At 42.5% G+C, this 15,612-nt stretch overlaps 1 pseudogene; it reads left to right on the top strand.

The window, feature by feature from the left end:
• Nucleotides 1–1,252: 1,252 nt before the first annotated feature.
• Nucleotides 1,253–15,612, top strand: part of LOC109484303 — a 17,508-nt pseudogene continuing 3,148 nt past the window's right edge.

Below are 15,612 nucleotides of genomic sequence, written 5' to 3' on the forward strand. Positions count from 1 at the left end.
GTTACATATAGCGGTTTGGTTTGGTCTGATTTATGATCTCCATTAGTGTGACATTCACACTACTCTTCCTGGAGTCCTGGTGATTACTAGACAAGTATGTAAATCACCATGTGGCTAATACGAGACGAGGCTTCACCAGACCTGCATTTGAAGTGAACCACCAACTTCCACATACTAGTAAGTATTAGTATTTGGGCCATCGTGCACCAAGCCATGCAGCGAAAGGTGGCGAGTTCTTGAACGTGCATTTGGTCTTTTCCCAAACAAGGGACCGCCATTTAAGGTGGCAGAACACAGTATTTATGGGCGCGGGTATAGAAAGTAGTGCAGACAAACCTCTTGCATCCTGGCTAGAGCGACTTATGTGAGAGGTAGCCATGAATGAACTGCGCTGTGTGGTATAGAAAGGTATCGGCTTGTACACCGTATGAGTTGGATTGTGAAGATTTCCTTGTTCGTGTATAAATGCGCGGCATTACTCAACCGCGTTGCAAGGTGAGCCGGCTGCAGTTCCGTTGACCCCGGTAGAGGGCCAAATCAAAGTGGTTGTCATTACGTTAAAAAACGATAACTTTTTTGGTTTTCAGTTATTTTGTAGAATATAGCGTATATTTCAACATATATCATTACTATAATTTTTACCGCGTCGCAGTGAGTCACCTCGGGGTGCTTAACTATAGGAATCCCCATAGGGCGAAAACTGTGTTCTGCCACCTTAACGCCATTTCCAATGGACGTCCCTAACAGAGCTAGGTACTTATTTTCACCTGATTGTGAAAGTATGGAAAGTTGTGTAAACTTCCTTTCCCAAGGATACATATCGAGGTGTGTGTTGCTTACAACTTAAATGTTAGCTGCCTGCAGCAGTTGCCTCATGTCATCCGATCTACTGCTCGCTGCCCCCTCCCCCATGTTTTCCGATGTCACATAGGGTATACTATAGTAACAAGAAATGGGAGAGATAGACTAGTAAACTAGTAGATCGACAAACAACATATAAATTACAGGAAACTTCATCATGTCTAACCTTCATCGGTGTACTCTCTTTTGTTCTGTATACATTTGATAATTAATGATATGAATCTTTATTGCATGTTCTTGCCCAGATGGGCTAAATGCACAAGAGGATATCCAGTATGATTGATTGTATGTAAAACATGAGTATTTCATACTGGTACGCTATATATATGCAAATTGCTAGGAATCTATACATTACAATAATACTATAAACTACCTATCATCTACTGTTGATGTACTATTAATGTACCACGTACCTGCTTTGTTCTCTTATTAAAATCAAATCTGATGTTGAATTTCACATGTTATTCCTGCAGGTTTGATCAACATGGCGACAGCTGAAGTCCATCTGAATCAAGGCGACGGAAAACGGAGTTCTCCGCGTACCCACAAGTGCAGAGAGTGCGGCAAAGAGTTTCGCTGCCCGAGTCGTCTGAAGAGACACATTCTGACTCACACGGGCGAGAAGCCCTACAGTTGTGAGGAGTGTGGCAGACAGTTTACGGATCCGGATTATCTCCGAAAGCATATGCGGACTCACACTGGTGATAAGCCGTACAAATGTGAGGAGTGTAGCCGACCGTTCAGTAACTTGTCAGATCTAAAGAAACATATACGGACCCACACTGGTGAAAAACCTTACAAGTGTAAAGAGTGCAGCAGACAGTTTAGCAGCCAGAGTAGTCTGAAGGTGCACATAAGAACTCACACTGGTGAGAAACCGTACGGATGTGAGGAGTGCGGCAAGCAGTTTAGTCAGCTGGCAAATCTAAAGAAACACATGCGGACTCACACTGGTGAGAAACCGTACAGATGTGAGGAATGTGGAAGGCATTTCAGTCTGCTGGATAGTCTGCAGAAGCACATGCGAACTCATACTGGTGAGAAACCGTACCGTTGCGAGGAGTGTGGCAGGCAGTTCAGTGAGTTGGAAAGTCTGAAGAAGCACATGCGGACTCACACTGGTGAGAAACCTTACAAGTGTAAAGATTGCAGCAGACCGTTCAGCGTCCTTTGTAGTCTGAAAGAACACATGAGAAGTCACACTGGTGAAAAACCGTACAGATGTGAGGAGTGCAGCAGGCAGTTTAGCAGGCTGGGTCATCTGAAGAGTCACATGAGGACTCACACTGGTGAGAAACCGTACAGATGTGAGGAGTGCAGCAAGCAGTTTAGTGAGTTGGCACAGCTAAAGACACACATGCGAACTCACACGGGTGAGAAACCCTACAGGTGTGAGGAGTGCAGCGGACAGTTCAGTAACCCGAGTAATCTAAAGGCACATATGCGGACTCACACGGGTGAGAAACCGTACAATTGTGAGGAGTGCAGCAAGTCGTTTAGTGCACTGTCAAAACTTAAGGTACACATACGGACTCACACAGGCGAGAAGCCCTACAAATGTGAAGAATGCAGCCGACAGTTTACTGTGCTGGGTAATCTCCAAACACACATGCGGACTCACACTGGTGACAAGCCGTACACATGTGAGGAGTGTAGCCGGCCGTTCAGTAGACTGTCAGACCTAAAGATACACATACGGACTCACACTGGTGAAAAACCTTACAAGTGTGAAGAGTGCAGCAGACAGTTTAGCAGCCTGTGTAGTCTAAAGCAGCATACGAAAGCTCACACTGGTGAGAAACCGTACCGATGTGAAAAGTGCGGCAAGCAGTTTAGTCAGCTGGGAAATCTAAAGAGACACATGCGGACTCACACTGGTGAGAAACCGTACGTATGCAAGGAGTGCAGCAGAAAGTTTATTCAGTTGGTAAGTTTAAAGAAGCACATGCGGACTCACGCAAGAGAAATGGAACATGTGTGAAAATGCAACGAAAACAGCGACTTTATATCCCGATTGCCCTGTGATCTGTTTCTTAGGATGAGAAGTACAATGTATAGTGTGTAAAAAGGCGAGAGTGCAGTTTTTCAATAATCTGTAAACAAGTTTTCTTATACTATCATGAAAGGTCATCTGTGTTGGTAGTTACATGTTTAAAGTTAAAACGTTTGGTCCAATGAACACAAAAAATTCTCTCACCTAGAGCTTTCGACCAGTCACTCTGGTCTTCTTCAGTAGACTGACCCAGTGAAGCTTGTCACGTGGCTTCTTTGAAGTGTGACTGGTCGAAAGCTCTAGGTGAGAGAATTTTTTTTGTGTTGGACCAAAAGTTTTAACTTTAAAACAATTTTTCTTCCGTAGTATCGTTATTAGATCTAGAACTTCTTCAAGTAGAGTGTAAAATACGAATGTGGAGTGTTTGGACAATAGTGACAGAGATTCACGTGGTAATTATAAGACACCGTTTGTTTAACGTCTGTCAATTACATGTAGTTGTCTCTGGTTGTTTTGGTTACTATTGTGTGGTATGATTGGAGTCAGTAGTGAGGTTTGCAGATCACTTTTAGCAATGTTACCCGAGCTCTTATTTACTGTTTTCTTGACTAAATTGTACAAGTACTAATGCATGCTCCGTAGCCCGTTGATTAGGACTAGAAATCTTGTGTAAAATACGACTGTGCTTCTTTTAGACAATAGTGACCGTTCGTTTGGCATCAAGGCGCATGGTCCGTCTGTTATAACAATTCATAGTCCGCTTTCCAGATAAAACTAAGTTTCTTTGGTTTGCTTTAAGTATCCGCAGTATACTTGATTGTTAGAATGTAAAATTTAGAGTGAGTTAGCAGCATATATGTAAGTTCTGGATGCACTAGAGTGTTGTTCGTTAAATATTGTTTGTTTTTAAGTGTCCTGTAAGTAGCTGTAGGTGTTAGAGGTTTGTCAACTTTCTGCATCTTAGTTTCACCAATAAATCAAAGCATGTAATGTGTTGTGTTCTTTATTTCTCTATTTCCTAAGGATGTTGTCTAATTTGCCTCTATGCAAATCAACGCATACAACATGATAATTTTAACAATGAATTCAGACACGTGATATGTTGTTGTTTTTATTGATCACCAACTATATTGTCAGTCTCCAACTCGGTCTCTTTTTCCTACGAACGAAGTTGTCTGATTCTTCCCTATGCAAATCTTTATGGTGGTTTCCTTTGTGTCTTATTATAAATCAAGTAAAACCCACCGGACCGGTTTTATCCTGTGCCTTATTTCTTTGTCATCATCGCTTTCATTTTTTCCATGCTGTACTCTTTTCCTAAGGAGTATTGCTCCTATACAAATCAGCACACGTAACATCGTGCGTTCACCACTATATAATTCTATTAACTGTAGCATGGACAATCGTTTAAACTGATATACCAGAAAAATGCAATATTGGACAATGCGTCCGTAACAACAGAATTCTGGACCCGGGTAATCAGGTTTGTCATCTTTGACCTTTGCCCTCGATTTGTTTGACCTATGCTGACGCTGAACCGCCATTTTTGAGCCGTGCGTGTGGTGGCATTATTTCTCTCCAATCTGAGGCGATTTCCATCTTACTTCGGCTCTGTATCAACTCTGGGCAGTTTTGAAAGACAGGTAAGACCTATACTCACTGTGTAGAGATACCAGGTACCAAATCGGCCGTGAAGCGTGTGATACGAGCAAATGTCCTTGATATAGAGGACATTATACAGTATAATGTCCTTGATTAGAACAAGAACTTGTGGGTAAAAATGTAACTGGAGCATTTAGATATTTGCCAACTTTCTCAGACAATATATTTTTTATTGATCACCAATATGATAATTTCAACAATAAATTCAGACAATATATTTTTATTGATCACCAACTTTATTGTAAGTGTCCAACTCGGCCTCTTGTTTCTACGACTGATGTTGTCTGATTCTTCCCTATGCAAACCAGCATGATGGTTTCCTTTGTGTCGTAATCAAGTAAAACCCACCGGACCGGTTTTATCCACCCACCCAGTCCCTATATAAACGCGTCCCTGACTGCTCAGTTTCTGTCAGTACTGACTCTGCAGCCGTCAGGACTGTGTCTTCGTACTTTGGAGCGTCTGTGCATCTTGGTAAGTGACTTTGATTTACTGTTATGCGGCATCTTCTTATAAATGGGCAGGCGACGAACTTTTCATTCTGGCTATTTGTTAACTGGCCGTTTGAATCCTTAGCATGCCGAACAATGCATTTAAAGAACCAATCAGCTTGCAACATGAAGGAGATTTTGTTAACTAAGGTTTTGTGGTGGTGTTGTTTTTAATTCCTGTAGGTTTGTAGTTTTTCGTATTTCCCATGTAAACTTCCTGAGTCCGATTTTTGTCCCTCAAAAAAAAAAGTGTCCGAAATACAAATCAAATGTCTAATGTTATATTTGACATTAATCCTGTAGGTTTCATCAATATGGCGACAGCTGAATTCCGTCTGAAAGAAGAGGATGGAGAGAGCAGACGCGGAAAGCAGGATTCTTCCAGTACCCACAAGTGCGGCGAGTGTGACAAGGAGTTTCCTTACCTGAGTTATCTGAAGCGACACATGCGGGCTCACACAGGAGAGAAACCTTACCGATGTGAGGAATGTAGCGAAAGATTTAGTCTGCTGAGTAATCTGAAGAGACACGTGCGGAATCACACCGGCGAGAAACCGTATCAATGCGAGGAATGCAGCAGGTGCTTCAGTACGCTGTTTGGCCTGAGGTCTCATATCAGGACCCACACCGGTGAGAAACCCTACACGTGTGAGGAGTGCAGCAGGCAGTTCAGTGAGTTGGGTAAACTGAACAGACACGTGCGGACTCACAAAGGTGAGAAACCGTACAGGTGTGAGGAGTGTGGCAGACAGTTCAGTGATCTGGGAGATCTAAAGAGGCACATAAGGACTCACACAGGTGAGAAACCTTACAGATGTGAGGAATGCAGTAAGCAGTTCAGCGACCCGCGTAGTCTGAAGAGACACATGCGAACTCACACTGGTGAGAAACCGTACACGTGTCAGGCGTGCAGCAGACAGTTTAGTCACCTGGATAATCTGAAGAAACACATGCGGACTCACACTGGTGAGAAACCTTACAGATGTGAGGAATGCAGCAAGCAGTTCAGCAGGCTGGATAATCTAAGGGCTCACATGCGGACTCACACTAGTGCAATCGCACATGTGTGAGGAGTGCGGCGTGTGTTTTGTTGGACCGATTGATCTATAGAGACACATGCGGCCTATTAAGGGTCCCATTTGAACACGCACCGGCGAAAGCATGCCAATGTCTTCGCCCGAGCAAGCAGTTTAGTCAGCTGGCAAATCTAAAGAAGCACATGCGGTCTCACACAAGAGAAATCGAACACGTGTGAAAATGCAACTAAAAGAACGATTTTACATCACGATCGAAGCATGCCCTGTATATATAGTAGTAGTCTGTTTAGAACTAGAAGTACAATGTAGTGTGCAGTATGTAGAGTGCAGTATTTCGCTCTGTAGACAAGTTTTCTTCTTGTCTCGATCACTATCGATGTATGCTCCGTAGTAGCGTTATTAGATCTAGAAGTGCTTCAAGTAGAGTGTAAAATACGAATGTGGAGTGTTTGGACAATGGTTTTAGAATTAGCAGCATATGTGATAGTTCTAGATGCACTAGAGTGTTGTTGGTTGAATATTGTTTGTAAGTGTTCTGTAAGTAGCTGTAGGTGTTAGAGATTTGTCAACTTTCTGCATCTCAGTTTTGTCAATAAATCAAAGCATGTAATGTGTTGTCTTCTTTATTGAACTTTTTCCTAAGGATGTTGTCTAAGTCGCCCCTATGCAAATCAGCGCATACAACATGATAATTTCAACAATAAATTCCGACACGTAATGTTCTTGTTTTTATTGATCGCCAACATTATTGTTAATCTCTAACTGGGTATATTTTTACTACGAATGATGTTGTCTGATTCTTCGTATGCAAATCAGTATGGTGGTTTCCTTTGTTTCATAATCAAGTAAAACCCACCGGACCGGTTTTATCCACCCACTCAGCCCCTGTATAAACGCGCCCCTGACTGCTCTGTTTCTGTCAGTACTGACTCTGCAGCCGTGAGGATCTGTGTCGTCGTGAAAACATCGTGCAGTACTTTGGTAAGTGTGGACTATGATTTTGTTTCCTGTATTTATTTGTGATAAGTATTGCCATGTGGCATCTTGTTGTAGGTTACATTGGGTATGTGTACGACAGAGGGTATGTGTTAAGTGCATCATATAACGGGTGTGGTGCATGTATCTTGAATGGTATTTGGTGAGTGTGTTGGAACAAGAAAGGTCGTTCGTTTTTTTTTGCAATCTAGCGGAGCGGCTTTGCACAATATTATAGCGGTGTATATTAATGTATGATACCCTGTGTTGTGAATATGCTAGATGTATTCGTCAATATAACTGGTGCTAGTCCGCACGTATACAAGATTTTCAATTTCATATAAATATATGATATATGTTCCTGCAGGGCTACGAGTTTGACCAACATGGCCACCATAGCCAAATCTCATCAGAAACAAGAGGAGGGAGAGAATGCAGGTGGAAAGCAGGATTCTCCGCGTACCCACATGTGCGGTGAATGTGGCATGGAGTTTCGCTTCCTCAGTCGGTTGAAGAGACACATGCGGACTCACACAGGGGAGAAACCTTACCGATGTCAGGAATGTAACAAAAGCTTCAGTCTGCTGAGTAATCTAAAGACACACATGCTGACTCATACTGGCGAGAAATCTTATCATTGTGGGGAATGTAGCAAGTGGTTTAGTCGACTGAGTGATTTGAAGAGACACATGCGGACTCACACTGGTGAGAAACCGTACAGGTGTGAAGAGTGTGGCAGACAGTTCAGTGAGCTGTGTACTCTGAAGAAGCACATCCGGACTCACACTCGTGAGAAACCGTACAGATGTGAGGAGTGCAGTAGGCAGTTCAGTGAGTTGGGTAGTCTGAAGGAGCACGTGCGGACTCACACTGGTGAGAAACCGTACAGGTGTGAGGAGTGCAGCAGGCAGTTCAGTCAGTTGTGTAATCTCAAGAATCACATGCGGACGCACACTGGTGAGAAACCGTACAGATGTGAGGAGTGCGACCGGTCGTTTAGTACACTGTCAGGTCTAAAGAGACACAAGCTGACTCACACTGGTGAGAAACACTACAGATGTGAGGAATGCAGCAGGCAGTTTAGTCAGCTGGGAAATCTTAAGAGACACATACGAACTCACACTGGTGAGAAACCGTACGTGTAAGTACGCTAGTAAGTTTAAAGAGGCATATGCTTACTCACACAAGAGAAAGCGAACACGTGTGAAAATGCAACAAAAACAACGATTTTACATCACGATCGACGCATGTTCTGTATATATAGTTTTACTACTAGTCTGTTTAGAACTGGAAGTACATGTGTGTGTGCACATGTAGTGTGTAAAAAGGCGAGAGTGCAGTATTTCGACCATCTGTAGACAAGTTTTCTTGTTGTCACGATCGTTATATGCTCTGTAGTATCGTTATTAGATCTATACTGAAGTACATTAAGTAGAGTGTACAATACGACTGTGGAGTGTTTGGACAATAGTGACAGAGATTCACGTGGTAAGACAGCGTTCCGTTTGACGTCTGTCAATTAGTTGTCTCTGGTTGTTTTAGGTGCTATTGTGTGGTATGATTGGAGTCAGTAGCGAGGTTTGTAGATCAATTTTAGCAATGTGACCGTAGCTCTTATTTACTGTTTCCTTTCAGTAGTGTACTCTCTACATGACTGAATTGTAATATCACCAATGCATGCTCCGTAGCCTGTTGAATAGAACTAGAATTCGTTTGCAAAATGCGACTGTGGATTGTTTAGACAATAGTGACAGAGTTACACGGTAGGAGACCGTTCCTTTGACATCAAGGCGCATGTTTCGTCTGTTACAGCACTTAATAGTCCGCTTTCCAGATGCAACTAATTACCTTCGCCAAGAAGGTTATGTTTTCAGGGGCGTTCGTGTATGTGTGTGTGTGTGTCTGTCTGTCTGTCTGTCTGTCTGTCAACACGATAACTTGAGAAGGCCTTGATGGATTGTCTTCATACTTGGTAGATGGGTAGGTCTTGATGAGTCCTCAAAATGATTAGATTTTGGACCCCCTAGCGGCTTGTTATGGTACTGCAGCTGAACTTCCGGTTTTGATATCTCAAGATCCAGACATGCTATGGTGATGAAATTTAGATGGTAGGTAGCTCTTGTGCTGGGGAAGAAGTGACGTGAGTTTAGGCCCCCTAGCGGCTTGCTCTAGAACTGCAGGGGGGTTTAAAGGACAAATGTTTTAAGGAGGATAACTCAAGAACCGATTGATGGATCATCGTGATTTTTGGTATGTAGGTAGCTTAAGTGATGCTTGACATAATGATATTACAATTATGCAAATATTGATGTCATTTGCATAATTAATGAGGAAATTCTATAAATCAGCTGCATTCCATGATAGGAAGTTCAAGCTTGTAACATATGTTATTAAGAACGAGAGAAACACAGGCAAATATTGATTATGCAAATGAAGATTTAATTTGCATAATTAATGAGAAAATGTTATAATTGCGTAGTGGTAACTGCCTGGAATTTCATACTTGGGGTGTTTGAAAGTTAAGTGAAGGTGAACATAATTAAACATAACTTATTCAAATAAGCACTACATTTGCATAATTTATGAGAAAATGGCATTTTTTGTTAAGACAAGACTGTCTTTTGGTGGAGAATATGATCAACAGACTGATATAATTCATGCAATTGAGGATCCTATTTGCATAATCAGGGTGATTAGTATATTTCTTATTCATAAAGGCTAACATCATTTGGCGAAGGTATGAGATCGTGGAACTCTAGTTTTCTTTGATTTGCTTTTAAGTATCCGCAGTATACTTGATTCTTAGAATGTAAAATTTAGAGTTAGTTAGCAGCATGTATGTTAGTTCTAGATGCACTATAGCATTGCTTGTTGAATGCTGTTTTTTAAGTGTTCTGTAAAATACACATGTAGCTGTTAGAGATTTGTCAACTTTCTGCATGTCAGTTTTGTCATTAAATCAAAACACTTAATGTGTTGTCTTCTCTATTAATCTTGTTTTCCTATGGATATTGTCTTATTTGTCCCCATGCAAATCAGCGCAAGTAACAAGATAATTTCAACAATAAAATCAGACACGTGATATGTTGTCGGTTTTATTAATCACAAAATTTATTGTTAGTCTCCAACTCGGTCTCTTTTTACTACGAATTGTGTTGTCTAATTCTTCCCTATGCAAATCAGCATAGTGCTTTCCTTTGTGTCGTAATCAAGTAAAACCCACCGGACCGGTTTTATCCACCCACTCAGTCTCTATATAAACGCGTTCCTGACTGCTCTGTTTCTGTCAGTACTGACTCTGCAGCAGTGATCATCTGTGCCGTCGTGAAAACATCGTGCAGTACTTTGGAGCGTCAGTGCATCTTGGTAAGTGACAGAATTTCCAGTATTTTCCTTATCTGTGACTTCCATGCGGCATCTATTTGTAGATTACTTGATGAATCGTCGGTCGAACAACTTACTTGGATATTCATGCTAATCTGGCTATTTTAATTATTATCAACCAGGTTTAACGCACAAACCCAACTATAAATTTCTGTAAACCAAAACCGCTACATGTACATGTAACTGACATGTTTAGGTGCATTTGTCAGTATGCAACTGACCCCTTTGAAGCTGATATATTTACTTATGCAATTCGATTTTTTATTTATTCTGCAGGATCAGTAGTTTGACATGGCCACCGGATATGCATCTCATTTGGACGGAGAGAATAGGCGTGGGGAGCAGGATTATCCGCGTACCCTGAAGTGCGGCGAGTGTGGCAAGGAGTTTTGTTACCTGAGTCATCTGAAGCAGCACATGCGGACTCACACAGGAGAGAAGCCCTATAGATGTGAGGAATGTGGCAGGCAGTGCAGCACGCTGAGTAATCTGAAGAAGCACATGCGGACTCACACTGGGGAGAAACCGTACAGATGTGAGGAGTGCGGCAAGCAGTTTGCCCAGTTATCAACTCTAAATAGACACTTGTGGACTCACAAAGGTGAAAAACCGTACAGGTGTGAGGAGTGTGGTAGACAGATCAGTGATCTGGGAGATCTAAAGAAGCACATGCGGACTCACACAGGTGAGAAGCCGTACAAATGTGAGGAGTGCAGTCGATCGTTTAGCAGACTGTCAGATCTAAAGAGACACATGCGGATTCACACAGGTGAGAAACCGTACAGGTGTGATGACTGCGGCAAGCAGTGCAGCATGCTGAGTAATCTGAAGAAGCACATGCGGACTCACACTGGGGAGAAGCCGTACAGATGTGAGGAGTGTGGCAGACAGTTTAGTCAACTGGAAGGTATAAAGACACATATGCGGACTCACACAGGGGAGAAACCCTACAGGTGTGAGGAATGCAGCAAGCAGTTCAGCACGCTGAGTAATCTGAAGAAGCACATGCGGACTCACACTGGGGAGAAGCCGTACAGATGTGAGGAGTGTGGCAGACAGTTTAGTCAACTGGAAGGTATAAAGACACATATGCGGACTCACACAGGGGAGAAACCCTACAGGTGTGAGGAATGCAGCAAGCATTTCAGCAGGTTGATTAATCTAAGGACTCACATGCGGACTCACACTAGTGCACATGTGTGAGGAGTGTGGCGTGTGTTTTGTTGGGCCTATTGATCTAAAGAGACACAAGCGGCCTATATTAAGGATCCCATTTGAACACACACCGGCGAAAGCCTGCCAATGTCGTTATTAGGGTTACTGTGTGGGATTGTTTTAATTGTTCATACCGTTTGATCTTATTTTGTTATTCTCTTGCAAGTGAAACCCCTTTTTTCACTGTTTTTTTCTGTCAGTGGCAGTGCTAGAAGTCATGTATAAAATACAACAATGTAGTGTGTAGACAATGGTTACATGGTAGGACACCGTTGGTTTAACGCCATTGTGTCATTGTCCGTCTGTTATAGAACTTAGTCAACTACAATTAGTTTTATTTGTTTTAGTATCTGTAAATACACCAAATCTTTAACGTTCGGTTACAGTTGCAGCATGTTAGTTATTAATACATGAAAATGTTCACCATCTTGACCAAGTTGTCCTCTTTTCCTAATTAATAAGGGTGTTTTAATTTTTTTTTACTCACAATGTATTTTTTGTATACTAGTATATTAATTTGAACACGTCAGTTTACAACTTAGAGAAGACATTTATTCTAAAATGGATTTTGCTCAGTCTTTAAGCATCTATCGACTCTGAAATTTAATTCTTGGTCAGACGCGCCAGGCAAAATCGCTCCTAAGTCGTTGTTCAACCACCTGACGTGTTTTGAGTTGTGTGCAAAATAGGTTAGAGCTCAAGGCATTGATCGTATTCATGGTTGGCTGTCTTGATTGAGGAATGTACTAACAGTTTTCAAGCTAGGTGTTTGGTACATTTTCAAACTACTATAATGGCCATTTATGAAACTTTCATTGAATAAGATTTAACAGTTTCATTGAATAAGATTTAACAGTAAGATTTAACTCGGTCAACTCGGTCCACTCGGTCCACTACCCTGGTCAACTCGGTCAACTCGGTCAACTACCCTGGTCAACTCGGTCAACTCGGTCCACTCGGTCCACTACCCTGGTCAACTCGGTCAACTCGGTCAACTCGGTCAACTCGGTCAACTCGAGTTGACCGAGTTGACCGAGTTGACCAGGGTAGTGGACCGAGTTGATCGAGTTGACCGAGTTGACCGAGTTGACCAGGGTAGTTGACCGAGTTGACCCAGTTGACCGAGTTGACCAGGGTAGTGGACCGAGTTGACCCAGTTGATCGAGTTGACCGAGTTGACCAGTATAGTGGACCGAGTTGACCGAGTTGACCGAGTTGACCGAGTTGACCAGGGTAGTGGACCGAGTTGACCGAATTGACCGAGTTGACCGAGTTGACCGAGTTGACCAGGGTAGTGGACCGAGTTGACCGAGTTGATCGAGTTGACCGAGTTGACCGAGTTGACCAGGGTAGTTGACCGAGTTGACCCAGTTGAGTTGACCCAGTTTTCATACCTGCCCATGCTAAAATGGCCAAATTTTTACTTTGATTATTAGCAAGACGTGTGCATAGAACCAGACCCGGTAACTTTTTGTAAGTCCCATATGGCAGAGAACTCCATTTACGTCGTCCACATTTTGACTTCCTTGTTACAATGTTTCCCTGCTCATTTCCTGTCCTTTAAAAACTCTGCCATCATGCAAATCATTCGAAACTTGTGTTGATTAACCAAAACAGTTGCAGTAAAAGTTACGCATTTGTAAGTGTGCAAACGATATACGCGATTGTCAATTCTATTCATTTGACACATTGAATTGTACGTTATTCCTTTAGGATCAGCAGTTTGACCAACATGACGACCAGAGCTGAATCTCACCTGAAACAAGAGAAAATAGAGAGTGGAGGTGGAAAGCAGGATTCTCCGCGTACCCACAAGTGCGGCGAGTGTGGCAAGGAGTTTCGCTACCTGAGTGAGTTGAAGCGACACTTCCTAACTCATACAGGAGAGAAACCTTACCGGTGTGACGAATGTAAGAAAGGCTTTAGTCTGCTGGGTAGTCTGCAGAAGCACATGCGGACTCACACTGGTGAGAAACCGTACCGTTGCGAGGAGTGTGGGAGGCAGTTCAGTGAGTTGGGAAGTCTGAAGAGACACATGCGGACTCACACTGGTGAGAAACCTTACAAGTGTAAAGATTGCAGCAGGCAGTTCAGTACCCTGGGTAGTCTGAAGGAACACATGAGAAGTCACACTGGTGAAAAACCGTACAGATGTGAGGAGTGCAGCAAGCAGTTTAGTCAGCTGGCAAGTCTAAAGACACACATGCGGTCTCACACTGGCGAGAAACCGTACAGATGTGAAAAGTGCGGCAAGCAGTTTAGTCAGCTGGCAAATCTAAAGACACACATGCGGACTCACACTGGTGAGAAACCGTACGTATGCAAGGAGTGCAGCAGAAAGTTTGTTCAGTTGGTATGTTTAAAGAGACACATGCGGACTCACACACGAGAAATCGAACACGTGTGAAAATGCAACTGAAACAACGATTTTGCATCACAATCGACGCATGCCCTGTATATAGACAAGTAGTCTGTTTAGAACTGGAAGTACAATGCAGTGTGTAAAAGGGTGAGAGTGCAGTTTTTCGACAATCTGTAGACAAGTTTTCTTGTTGTCACGATCGTTGTATGCTCCGTAGTATCGTTATTAGATATAGAAGTGCTTCAAGTAGAGTGTAAAATACGAATGTGGAGTGTTTGGACAATAGTGACAGAGATTCACGTGGTAATTATAAGACACCGTTCGTTTAACGTCTGTCAATTACATGTAGTTGTCTCTGGTTGTTTTAGGTACTATTGTGTGGTATGATTTGAGTCAGTAGTGAGGTTTGCAGATCACTTTTAGCAATGTGACCTCTTATTTACTGTTTTCTTTCAGTAGTGTACTCTCTACATGACTAAATTGTAAAATTACCAATGCATGCTCAGGAGATGTTGTAGTACTTACTGTTCTCTTTGTTTTTAGTAATTAAGATCACTGCAAATATACTAAATAGTTTAGAATAGGTTTTACCTTGCATGTTTTGTTATGGATGCATTGAAGATGTTTCTCATTATTGTTTGTTTTCCAATTTTTCTGTAAGCTACATATAGCCAGTAGTGGTTCATCAACTTTTTTGCATCTCAGTTTTGCTGATAAATTAGTTTTGCCAATAAATAAAATGTGTTGTTACTCCGTGAAGGAGGTCAGGACCTCCGGACGGAGTGTTGTGATCGGCTGATTTTTCATGTTCGCAGTCAAAACACTGGGTTCTCTTTGTGTAATCGGCACGCAATTTTATACGCCGTCTGCGGGCATGCCCGTGTTGATGCACGAATGTGTATTTTTGCCGTTGCTGCTTTCGCGGTCAATGTAATATTGCAGACGCACCCCTACAATTACGAGGCGAATTGGAATGGTCCAGAAAAACGAGTTGTTTGGAATAGCAGTGGGGGGGTGGAACTTCATGCAGATACGGGGTGGTTTTGATAAGTGGTTCCAGATGTTTTTGCCCATGCTTAAGAGATGCCAAGTTTTTTGGAAGATGTTAGCAGCCAAAACGCATTCTTCCGTACGTCGCATTTCTGTGTAATTTCGCATGTGGTGTGGCATTATGTCCGGGATGATGCACGTCTTTTTATTTTTACCGTAGCTGTTTTGATATTGAAGTAAATGCATATTTTAGAAACATCCCTACTTTTACAATCCTGTGGAATAGGCCGTAAGTTTAGGCAGTTGTCTGGTAGCAGAGGTTCTGTAAGCAGATATCCTGGTTATCTGGCCGGCGGTAGTAACACTCGCGGTGCTTACCGCAACTGTTGCTGGAATTTGGCCTGTTCCAGGCGCGCCTAATTAGGTACAGGCACGGTAAGACGGTGGGACTGTCTTTGTTACTAGACACGACCATGATAGTCCGATCTTTATGTGAATGCAATGATTGTGTGTGTGTAATTAAAATGAACTTCGAATCTTGAAGCACAGTATCTTTACACGCCCTGGGAGCAGTAATGGATTTAGCTCTTTGTATGTTTTATGCCTGTGACGCGCCCCCATTGTATTAACCGTTGCCTAGTT

Source organism: Branchiostoma belcheri, unplaced genomic scaffold (genome assembly GCF_001625305.1).
Source record: "Branchiostoma belcheri isolate BF01 breed outbred unplaced genomic scaffold, Haploidv18h27 scaffold7, whole genome shotgun sequence".
Classification (NCBI taxonomy): Eukaryota; Metazoa; Chordata; class Leptocardii; order Amphioxiformes; family Branchiostomatidae; genus Branchiostoma; species Branchiostoma belcheri.